This window comes from Arachis stenosperma, chromosome 4, assembly GCF_014773155.1.
Source record: "Arachis stenosperma cultivar V10309 chromosome 4, arast.V10309.gnm1.PFL2, whole genome shotgun sequence".
NCBI classification, from domain to species: domain Eukaryota; kingdom Viridiplantae; phylum Streptophyta; class Magnoliopsida; order Fabales; family Fabaceae; genus Arachis; species Arachis stenosperma.
The window spans coordinates 46365450-46377272 of record NC_080380.1 but is presented as its reverse complement, the minus strand read 5'-3'; the positions used below and the strand labels follow the sequence as shown (position 1 = coordinate 46377272).

The window sequence follows — 11823 nt, the reverse complement described above, 5'->3', positions numbered from 1 at the left end:
GGCTGTTGGAGATGTCCGACCTTTTTTCTTAGATGAGAGTGGGGAGCCTTCGTTTCCTCTTTGTTGGCAAGAGAGTGTGGTGTCGGTTAAGTACACTTTCGAGAGTCTAGATGAGGTGGAACAGGCTTTCGTTGGTGTGTTGAGCAGTCTATGGGGTCGGGCACCTCTCTTGGATACGAAGAAAATGTTGGGAGATCCAAGCCTTCTCCGTTCCGAGTTAGGTAGTTCCCGACCTCTTTTTGAGATTTCATTTTCATATTTTGACTTTGTTTTGATCTTTCTGTTTGATAACCTCTTTGTTTCGTTTCTGCAGAGATGTCTTCTCAGGCTGATTCTATGAAGTTTCTCCGTCGAGCGAAGAAATCTGCGGCATCTCGGAATATCGAGGCTGAAGCTTCTCCCCGACCTTCTCCGCAGAAGACTATAATTGGTGTTCAGACTCGGTCGAAGACCATTCCGGTCCCTCAGTTCCGAGCTATAACTCAGGATCCTCCGACCTCCGGACCCGGTCAGCTTTCCCCGACCTCGACCTCGGGTCCTCCCCCCAAGAAACAGAAGACTTCCCGAGAGCCTGCTGGTTTCAATGACAAGGATTTCGATGCTCTCGGTTGGGTTGAGCAGCACATTCTTCCTCAGACTTTTATTTCTACTGATGATGCGTCCATGGAGCATCACTTTCAGTATATGGCGCGGAGTTGTGTTCGGATGGCTAGCCTTCATGCCGCCATTGCTCGGGAGTTTAAGAAAGCTCCCCTTGGGGCGACCAGCTCCCGACTTGAGAAGGCCCGGTCCGAGCTTGATAAGGTTAGTCAGCTGAAGGATGCTAGGATTGCCGAGCTGGAGGAGTCTTTGGAGGAAGAGAAGACTAGGGCTACTGCGGCTGTGGCGGTGGCGAAGACGTCTGAGGAGATGGCGAGGGTGGCGACGGAGAACTATACCAAGCTGTATGCTGAGCTTGTGGAGACGAAGGAGAAGCTGCAATCTGCTCGGGGTGACTTTTATGAGCTGGAAGATAATGTGGCCAAGGGTATGGATGCTATGTTTGTGAATTTGAGGGATCAGGTCCGGGTTCTTGCTCCCGAATTGGATCTCAGTTTGTTCAGTACGGATAACATGGTTGTGGAGGGGAAGATTGTTCCTGCCCCTGTTGAGGATGAGGTTCCGATGTCCGACCCCAAGGCTCCGGTGTCCGACCCCGAGGCTCCGGTCGTGAACCCGACTTCACCTTTGGCCGAGGATAGAGTTGGTATGGAGGTTCCAGGCGATGGTGCTGTTCCTGCAGTCCCGATATCCATGTTTCAGCCAGGTGTTGATGCGGAGTCTGGAAAGGGCCTTGATCCTCTGTAATTTTTTGTACTTTTTGTGCCTTTGCCCGACCTGTGGGCTTTTTGTTTTTTGGATGTTTTCTGCAAACATTTTGGACACCTGTTCTGCTATTTTAGCTACTCTTGTAGCTTTATTATGCCATGCTTTGTGTTTCGATTGTCTCGTTCCGCTTTTATGCTTTTTAGTTGTTCTCGGGTAACAACTTTTTAGCTAGCGTTTTGACTTCTCGCTTTTTGCTTTTTTAGTTGTTTTTGGGTAACAACTTTTTAGCTAGCGCTTTGACTTCTCGCTTTTTGCTTTTTTAGTTGTTTTTGGGTAACAACTTTTTAGCTAGCGCCTTGACTTTCTCGCTTTTTGCTTTTTAGTTGTTTTTGGGTAACAACCTTTTAGCTAGCGCCTTGACTTTCTCGCTTTTTGCTTTTTAGTTGTTTTTGGGTAACAACTTTTTAGCTAGCGCCTTGACTTTCTCGCTTTTTGCTTTTTAGTTGTTTTTGGGTAACAACTTTAGTTGTTTTTGGGTAACAACTTTTTAGCTAGCGCCTTGACTTTCTCGCTTTTTGCTTTTTAGTTGTTTTTGGGTAACAACTTTTTAGCTAGCGCCTTGACTTTCTCGCTTTTTGCTTTTTAGTTGTTTTTGGGTAACAACTTTTTAGCTAGCGTTTCTCGAAGTCCTGGTTCTTTGCCAGCTTCTTTCTTGGGTCCGAGTTTACTCTCGGACATCGGGATCCTTGAGTACCCCTTTGGTCAGGTCCGACTTCGTTGTTTGGTCGGCCTTTTTTAAGTTATTTTTGTAACTTCTTTTCTATTTGGCTTTTTGAGCCATTTCAGAGTTACTTTTATAACTTCTCACATTAATTTGAACCTCGTCGCTTCATCTTTGCCGACCTCGTATGGCCTTTGGCAAATGATTTTTTGCGTTTTGCCGAGCATAAATTAATGCGCCTTGGTGGGGTACTTTTTAGGATATGCTTTATAACGAGAAAGAGAAAATAAAGAAATTTGATTAGTATTAAAAAGAAGAATATGTACAAAGTGTTTACCCTTTTGACTAGGTCGGGTGTCCTACTTAACCGGGTGTCTCATTAAAAAACCCTCGTGGGGAAAAAGAGTACACCTCGGGTTAAGTTTTTCTAGCTGTAGTATCGTCTTAGGTTACAGGCGTGCCAGGTTCTAGGCAGCTCATTGCCTTCTAGGTCGGATATCTTGTAGTAGCCTGTCCCTAAAACTTCTGTTACTTTGTAGGGCCCCTTCCAATTTGCGGCTAGCTTTCCTTCTCCCGATTTTTGTGTTCCGATGTCGTTTCGGATTAAAATCAGGTCGTGAGTGGAGAAGCTTCGTTTTATCACCTTTCGGTTATATCTGAGGGCCGTTCGTCGTTTTAAGACTTCTTCTCTGATTCGGGCTCTTTCTCGGACCTCGGGTAGGAGGTCGAGTTCTTCCCTTTGTGCCTGAGGGTTGCCTCCTTCGTTGTAGAAGATGGTTCTGGGTGATCCTTCGTCTATTTCGACGGGAATCATTGCCTCCATTCCGTAGGCTAGTCGGAATGGGGATTCTCCTGTTGTAGAGTGCGGGGTTGTCCGATATGCCCATAATACCTGGGGGAGTTCATCGGCCCATGCCCCTTTGGCCTCTTGGAGTCTTCGTTTTAACCCGGCCAAGATGACTTTATTTGCGGCCTCTGCTTGTCCATTGGCTTGCGGGTGTTCGACCGATGTGAACTGCTGTTTGATTTTTAGCTCGGCCACCAAGTTCTGAAAACTTGTGTCTGTGAACTGTGTTCCATTGTCTGTTGTGATGGAGTAGGGGACTCCGAACCTCGTGACAATGTTTTTGTATAGGAATTTACGGCTTTTCTGAGCCGTAATAGTGGCTAAGGGTTCAGCCTCGATCCACTTTGTGAAGTAGTCGACCCCTACTATGAGGTACTTGACTTGCCCCGGTCCTTGTGGGAATGGGCCGAGTAGGTCGAGTCCCCACTTTGCGAAGGGCCATGGTGCGGTGATGCTTATGAGGTCTTCGGGCGGTGCTTTGTGAAAATTGGCGTGTTTTTGGCAGGGGGGGCATATTTTCACAAACTCTGCCGCGTCTCTTTGCAAGGTCGGCCAGTAGAACCCGGCTCTGACTATTTTCTTGGACAGGGCCCGGGCTCCGAGATGGTTCCCACACATGCCTTTGTGGACTTCTTCGAGGACGCTCTTTGTTTCTGTGGTCGGGACGCACCTCAGGAGGGGGTTTGAGAATCCTCTTCTGTATAATACGTCGTGGATTAACGTGTAGTTCTGGGCGTCTTTTGTAAGCCTTTTAGCTTCTTTTCTTTCGGCGGGGAGAGTTCCCGATTTCAGATAGTTGAGTATGGGGGTTATCCATCCTTGTTGTTGCCCGGATATATTTAGTATTTCTTCCTCCCTTAACACGGAGGGGGATTGTAGAGTTTCTTGGAGGAGACTTCTGTTGTTCCCTCCGGGCTTGGTGCTAGCCAGTTTTGAGAGGGCGTCTGCCCGGGCATTTTGCTCCCGGGGTATGTGCTGGATTTGTATTTCCGGGAAGTGTCGTAATTGCGCCTGTGTTTGGTCCAGGTATTTTTTCATAGTAGGGTCTTTGGCCTGGTAGCTTCCATTTACGTGTGATGTGACGACCTGGGAGTCGCTGAAGATCGTGATCCTCTTTGCTCTGACCTCTTCGGCTAGTTTTAGTCCCGCTAGTAGGGCTTCGTATTCGGCTTGGTTATTTGAGGCCTGGAACTCGAATTTTAGGGATAGCTCAATCCGTGTTCCTTGATCGCTTTCGAGTATAACACCGGCCCCGCTTCCTGTTTTGTTTGAGGATCCGTCGACATACAGATTCCATGAGAGTGGGGTTCCCGGGGTCTCAGTGTATTCTGCGACGAAGTCGGCTAGGTATTGAGATTTTATGGCAGTCCGGGCTTCATAGTGGAGGTCGAACTCGGACAATTCCACCGCCCATTGTAGGATTCGTCCTGCCATGTCTGTCTTTTGTAGGATGTGTCTCATGGGTTGGTTTGTCCGGACTTTGATGGTGTGGGCTTGAAAGTAGGGGCGGAGTCTCCGAGCTGTGAACACTAGTGCATAGGCGATTTTCTCTATTTTCTGATAGTTTAATTCGGCCCCTTGTAGTGCTTTGCTTACGAAGTATATGGGGTGTTGCCCCTCCTCATTTTCTCGTATTAGTGCCGAGGCGACTGCCCGATGTCCGACCGACAGGTATAGTACGAGCTCTTCCCCTTTTAGAGGTCGGGTTAAGATTGGTGGCCGCCCGAGGAATTCCTTGAATTCTTGGAAGGCCTTTTCGCATTCCGGGGTCCAAGAGAAGGGTTTCCCTTTCTTTAGGAGTGAGTAGAGAGGGAGTGATCTTATCGCTGATCCTGCCAAGAATCTTGATAGGGCGGCTAGTCTCCCATTTAGTTGTTGTACTTCTTTGACACACGTCGGGCTTTTCATATTGAGTATTGCTTGGCATTTGTCCGGGTTTGCTTCGATGCCTCTCTGAGTCAGCATGAAGCCTAAGAACTTCCCGGCTTCTGCGGCGAAGGTGCACTTTGTCGGGTTAAGTCTTATGTTGTGTTTCCGGAGGGTGTCGAAGATACTGCTGAGGTCGGCGACCAAGTTTCTGTCTTCTTGTGTCTTTACTAGCATGTCGTCGACGTACACCTCTAGCTGTAGCCCGATGTGTTCTGAGAACACTTTGTTCATTAGCCTCTGGTAGGTTGCCCCTGCGTTCTTCAGCCCGAAGGGCATTACTACGTAGCAGTAGTTTGCCCTTGGGGTTATGAACGAGGTCTTTTCTTGGTCGGGTCCATACATCGGGATTTGATTGTATCCCGAGTATGCATCCATGAAGGAGAGGTATCTGTAGCCCGAAGCGGCATCGACTAAGGCGTCGATGTTCGGTAGTGGATATGGATCTTTGGGGCAGGCTTTGTTGAGATCCGTGTAGTCGATGCTTAGTGTTTTGGTTTGCTCGCCTTTTCCAAAGGTAGTGTGTAATGAGATGTATCCCAAGGGGCGGATCGGGGTATCTCCTAGTCCAAACAGGTCGGTGGGATAGGCTTTTAGCTCTTTTTCTTCGAGTCCGAGCTTGTCGAAGGCTGCTTTGAACAGGATATCTGCTGAGCTTCCTTGGTCGATCAGGGTTCGATGTAAGTTGGCGTTGGCTAGGATGATGGTGATCACCATAGGGTCGTCGTGTCCGGGTATTATTCCAAGAGCATCTTCTCGGGTAAATGAGATAGTAGGTAACTCGGGTAAGGGGCTGTCTTCTCGGACATGGTAGACTTCTTTGAGGTGTCTCTTCCGTGAGGATTTGGATGTCCCTCCCCCTGCGAAACCTCCGTTTATCATGTGTATGTGCCTTTCAGGAGTTCGCGGGGTTCGTGTTTGCTCGGCCCGATCTTCGTTATCTCCCCGTCTTCTCTTTCTGGTTTCTTCTCCTTTCTCAGCTATGTATCTGTCGAGTTTTCCCTCTCTGGCTAGCTTTTCTATAACATTCTTTAAGTCGTGGCAGTCGTTAGTAGAGTGGCCGTAGAGTCTGTGATATTCGCAGTACTCGGACCGATCTCTTCCTGCTCTCTTGTGCTTCAGAGGTTTGGGTGGTGGGATCTTCTCGGTGTGGCATACTTCTCTGTAGACGTCTACCAGGGAGACTCGGAGGGGAGTGTAGCTGTGGTATTTTCGTGGCTTGTCCGAGTTGGATTCTTCTTTCTTTTTCTGTTCCCGATCTCGATCTCGGGGCGGGTAGGTTGACTCCTTCCTGGAAGAGTCTCTCAGCTGGGAGGTTTCTTCCATGTTGATATACTTTCCTGCCCGTTCTTGTACTTCGTATAAGGAGGTCGGGTATCTTTTGGATAGGGATTGGCTAAACGGTCCTTCTTTTAGGCCGTTTGCTAGTCCCATGATGGCTGCTTCCGTGGGCAAGTGTTGTATGTCCAGGCAGGCCTTGTTGAATCGCTCCATGTACTCTCTGAGAGTTTCTTGGTTGCCTTGTTTGATCCCGAGTAGGCTGGGGGCATGTTTTGCCTTGTCCTTTTGAATAGAGAACCTTGTTAAGAATTTTTTGGTCAGGTCTTCAAAGCTGGAGATTGATCCTGGTGGCAGGTTGTCGAACCACTTCATGGCTGACTCAGTGAGAGTGGTGGGGAAGGCTTTGCATCGAATCGCGTCGGAGGCGTCGACTAAGTACATTCTGCTTCTGAAATTGCTGAGGTGATGACTTGGATCGGTGGTGCCGTCGTAGAGGTCCATATCTGGTGGTTTGAAGTTTCGCGGTACCTTCTCTTTCATGATCTCTTGTGTGAAGGGATCATGGTTGCTTTCGGGAGTGGTGCCGTGTTCCGTCCGATCTTTTAGGTTGGCCTCTATCTTCCGCAGTTTTTCTTCCAATTCTCTGCGTTTGCGAGCTTCCCTTCTCAGATCCTGTTCAGTTTCCTTCTGCTTCTTTACGTCCTCTTCGAGTTGTCTCAGCCGGCTTTGTTGTGCCCGAACTGTTTCCAGAATCTCCGAACTTTTTTCTCTTTCGGGATTTTGTGGATCTTTGTCTGGGGGTGATGTCTTTGGGCGATTCTGTTTGTTTCCTCCTGGAGTGCGTGGTGATAGAGGGCTGTCCGGCCGTTCTCCGGTGTCAACTTCCTCTTCTTGTTCTGATGTAGCGTGGTTATTGTTGGGAGGGTCGTCCGCCATGGTAAAGGGATGACTTCCAGGTCCCCGGCAGCGGCGCCAATGTTCCGAGGGTTACCTGAAACGTGTAGCTCGGTCTTCTGGCAAGGCCCGAGGTGGGGGGTCTGTGACCCGAGCTGGTTGTGCTGAACGGCGGGGGGTTGTACCTGCAATGACACTCCGATGCTTAAGTTAGCATGGGTCCAAGCAGATATCAAGTAGAATTAGAGTATGAGTTATACCTGGGTGCTCCAGTGTATTTATAGTAGTTGGCTGCGATCATCCCTGGATAAGATATTCTTATCTTATCTTATCTTTTGGGAGATTCATCTCTATCTTTGCGGAACCGCCTTTCCCAGGCCCTTTCGGCCTTTAGGTTTTGGGCTTAGTTCCTTCTGATGGGCCTTTCTTTGGCCTGTTTGTCCGAGGTCCGACCTCGAACGTGGGCCTTGGGTCGAGGTCGGGCCTTCTATCAGCTTTACCGAGTTTGGAGAGCTCGGTCAGGGTATGAACAATAGATGTTTTTGGAGTTCATTGCATATTCTCTTCTTTTTATCTTATTTGATTTTCAGTTGCTTGGGGACAAGCAACAATTTAAGTTTGGTGTTGTGATGAGCGGATAATTTGTACGCTTTTTGGCATTGTTTTTAGTATGTTTTTAGTAGTTTGAGTTGAGTTTTTAGTATATTTTTATTAGTTTTTAGTTAAAATTCACTTTTCTGGACTTTACTATGAGTTTGTGTGTTTTTCTGTGATTTCAGGTATTTTCTCGCTGAAATTGAGGGACCTGAGCAAAAATCTGATTCAGAGACTGAAAAGACTGCAGATGCTGTTGGATTCTGACCTCCCTGCACTCGAAGTGGATTTTCTGGAGCTACAGAAGCCCAATTGGCGCGCTCTCAACGGCATTGGAAAGTAGACATCCTGGGCTTTCCAGAAATATATGATAGTCCATACTTTGCTCAAGATTTGATGGCCCCAACCGGCGTTCAAAATCACCCTCAGAATTCCCAGCGTTAAACGCCGGAGCTGGCACCAAAATGGGAGTTAAACGCCCAAACTGGCATAAAAGCTGGCGTTTAACTCCAAGAAGAGTCTCTACACGAAAATGCTTCAATGCTCAGCCCAAGCACACACCAAGTGGGCCCGGAAGTGGATTTTTATGTCATTTACTCATCTCTGTACACCCTAGGCTACTAGTTCTCTATATATAGGACCTTTTACTATTGTATTTTCATCGGGGGATCTTAGATCATCTTTAGGTCTTTGAATCCTTTGATCATGTTCCGGGGGCTGGCCTCACGGCCATGCCTAGACCTTGTTCTTATGTATTTTCAACGGTGGAGTTTCTACACACCATAGATTAAGGTGTGGAGCTCTGCTATACCTCGAGTATTAATGCAATTACTACTGTTCTTCTATTCAATTCCGCTTGTTCTTATTCTAAGATATTCATTCGCACTCAAGAACTTGATGAATGTGATGATTATGTGACGCTCATCATCATTCTCACTTATGAACAAAGTGACTGACAACCACTTTTGTTCTACAAGCAAACGAGGCTCTAATGTTTATCTCTTGGATTCCTGATACAGGATGCATGGTTGATCGCCTGACAACCGAGTGCTCGCCTGACAAACGAGCCAGCCATTCCGTGAGATCAGAGTCTTCGTGGTATAGGCAAGAACTGATGGCGGCATTCAAGAGAATCTGGAAGGTCTAACCTTGTCTGTGGTATTCTGAGTAGGATTCAATGATTGAATGACTGTGACGTGCTTCAAACTCCTGAGGGCGGGGCGTTAGTGACAGACGCAAAAGAATCACTGAATTCTATTCCGGCCTGATCGAGAACCGACAGATGGATAGCCGTGCCGTGACAGGGTGCGTTGAACATTTCCACTGAGAGGATCGGAGGTAGCCACTGACAACGGTGAAACCCTTGCATAAGCTTGCCATGGAAAGGAGTAAGAAGGATTGGATGAAGACAATAGGAAAGCAGAGAAACGGAAGGGACCAAGCATCTTCATACGCTTATCTGAAATTCCTACCAATGAAATACATAAGTATCTCTATCTTTATCTTTATGTTTTATTCATATATCATCTATACCCATTTGAGTCTGCCTAACTAAGATTTACAAGGTGACCATAGCTTGCTTCATACCAACAATCTCCGTGGGATCGACCCTTACTCGCGTAAGGTTTATTACTTGGACGACCCAGTGCACTTGCTGGTTAGTTGTGCAAAGTTGTGTTTATGCCATGGTATTGAGCACCAAGTTTTTGGGGCCATTACTAGGGATTATTTGAGTTGTGAAAAGTAGTGATCACAATTTCGCACACCAGGGATCCTGTGGGGTCCACAGATCCTGAGGGGTCAAGGAATTCTCTTCCCTGCTCCAATTGGGCGTTCAAAATGCCTTAAGAGTGCAATTCTGGCGTTTAAACGCCAGTCTGCTGCCCTGTTCTGGCGTTTAAACGCCAGCTTTCCATCCTATTCTAGCGTCTAAATGCCAGTTTGTTGCCCTATTTTGGCGTTTAAATGCCAGTCTAGTGCCCTATTCTGGCGTTTAAACGCCCAGAAAGGTGCCAGATTGGGCGTTTAAACGCCCATGTTACTACCCTTACTAGCGGTTAAACGCCAGTAAGTCTTTCCTCCAGGGTCTGCTGTTTTTAATGCTGTTTTTGATTTTTTTTTCTTTATTTTTGTAATTGTCTTTGTGACTTCACATGATCATCAACCTAAAAGAAAACAAAATAATATCGATAAAATTAAAATAAAAATGGGTTGCCTCCCAATAAGCGCTTCTTTAATGTCAATAGCTTGACAGTGAGCTCTCGTGGAGCCTCACAGATGATCAGAGTATGGTTGAGATCTCTCAACACCAAACTTAGAGTTTGGCTGTGGCCTCCCAACACCAAACTTAGAGTTTGAATGTGGGGGCTCTGTTTGACTCTGTATTGGGATAAGCTCTTTATGCTTACTCTCCATGGTTACAGATGGAGAACCTTGAGTCTTTACTAGAAGGCATTCTTCATTCAAATGAAGGATCAACTCTCCTCTGTCAACATCAATCACAGCTCTTGCTGTGGCTAGGAAGAGTCTTCCAAGGATGATGGATTCATCCTCATCCCTCCTAGTGTCTAGGATTATGAAATCATCAGGGAAGTAAAGGCCTTCAACCTTCACTAGCACGTCCTCTACTAGTCCATAAGCCTTTTTCAAAGATTTATCTGCCATCTCCAATGAGAATTTGGCAGCCTGTACCTCATAGATTCCTAGTCTCTCCATTACAGAGAGGGGCATCATGTTTATCCCTGAGCCCAGGTCACACAGAGCTTTTTCAAAGGTCATGGTGCCTATGGTACATGGTATTAAGAATTTACCAGGATCCTGTTTCTTTTGAGGTAAATTTTACTGAACCAATGTATTCAGTTCATTGGTGAGCAAGGGAGGCTCTTCCTCCCAAGTCTCATTACCAAATAGCTTGGCATTCAGTTTCATAATTGCTCCTAAATATTGGGTAACTTGCCCTTCAACAATGTCTTCATCCTCTTCAGAAGATGAATAGTCATCAGAGCTCATGAATGGTAAAAGGAGGTCCAAGGGAATCTCTATGGTCTCTGTATGAGCCTTAGATTCCTTTGGTTCCTTATTAGGGGATTCCACACTGACCATTGGATGTCCCCTGAGGTCTTCCTCATTGGGATTCACGTCCTCCTCTTCCTCTAAGGTTTTGGCCATGTTGATTATATCAATAGCCTTGCACTCTCCTTTAGGATTCTCTTCTGTATTGCTTAGGAGAGTGTTAGGAGGAGTTTCAGTAACCCTTTTACTCAACTGGCCCACTTGTGCCTCCAAATTTCTAATGGAGGATCTTGTTTCAGTCATGAAACTAAGAGTGGCCTTAGATAGATTAGAGACTATGTTTGCTAAGCTAGAAGAGTTCTGCTCAGAATGCTCTGTCTGCTGCTGAGATGATGATGGGAAAGGTTTGCTATTGCTAAACCTGTTTCTTCCACCATTATTGAAGCCTTGCTTCTGTTGATCCTTCCATGAAAAATTTGGATGATTTTTCCATGAAGGATTATAGGTGTTGCCAAAGGCTTCACCCATGTAATTCACCTCTGCTATTGCAGGGTTCTCAGGATCATAAGCTTCCTCTTCAGAAGATGCTTCTTTAGCACTGTTGGATGCATTTTGCAATCCATTCAGACTCTGAGAGATCATATTGACTGTTGGGTCAATATTTTATTCTGAGCCAGTATGGCATTCAGAGCATCAATTTCAAGAACTCCTCTCTTTTGAGGCGTCCCATTACTCACAGGATATCTCTCAGAGGTATACATGAACTGGTTATTTGCAACCATTTCAATAAGTTCCTGAGCTTCTGCAGGCATTTTATTTAGGTGAATGGATCCACCTACAGAGTGATCCAGTGACATCTTGGAAAATTCAAACAAACCATTATAGAATATATCTAATGTGGTCCATTCTGAAAGCATGTCAGAAGGACACTTTTTGGTCAGTTGCTTGTATCTTTCCCAAGCTTCATAGAGGGACTCACCATCTTTTTGTCTGAAGGTTTGAATATCCACTCTAAGCTTGCTCAGCTTTTGAGAAGCAAAGAACTTGGCTAAGAAAGTCGTGACCAGCTTATCCCAAGAGTCCAGGCTATCTCTAGGCTGTGAGTCCAACCATGTTCTAGCTCTGTCTCTTACAGCAAAAGGGAAAAGCATAAGCTTGTAGACTTCAGGATCAACTCCATTGGTCTTAACAGTATCACAGATCTGCAAGAACTCAATTAAGAACTGATAAGGGTCTTCTG

General features: G+C 46.3%; 1 non-coding gene across 1 annotated transcript; it reads left to right on the top strand.

Annotated features, from left to right (window-relative positions):
• Window positions 1-11494: 11494 nt before the first annotated feature.
• On the top strand, window positions 11495-11602 carry LOC130978873 (small nucleolar RNA R71). Its single transcript, XR_009086481.1, has one exon. It is a non-coding gene; the product is annotated as a small nucleolar RNA R71 (small nucleolar RNA).
• Window positions 11603-11823: the final 221 nt, after the last annotated feature.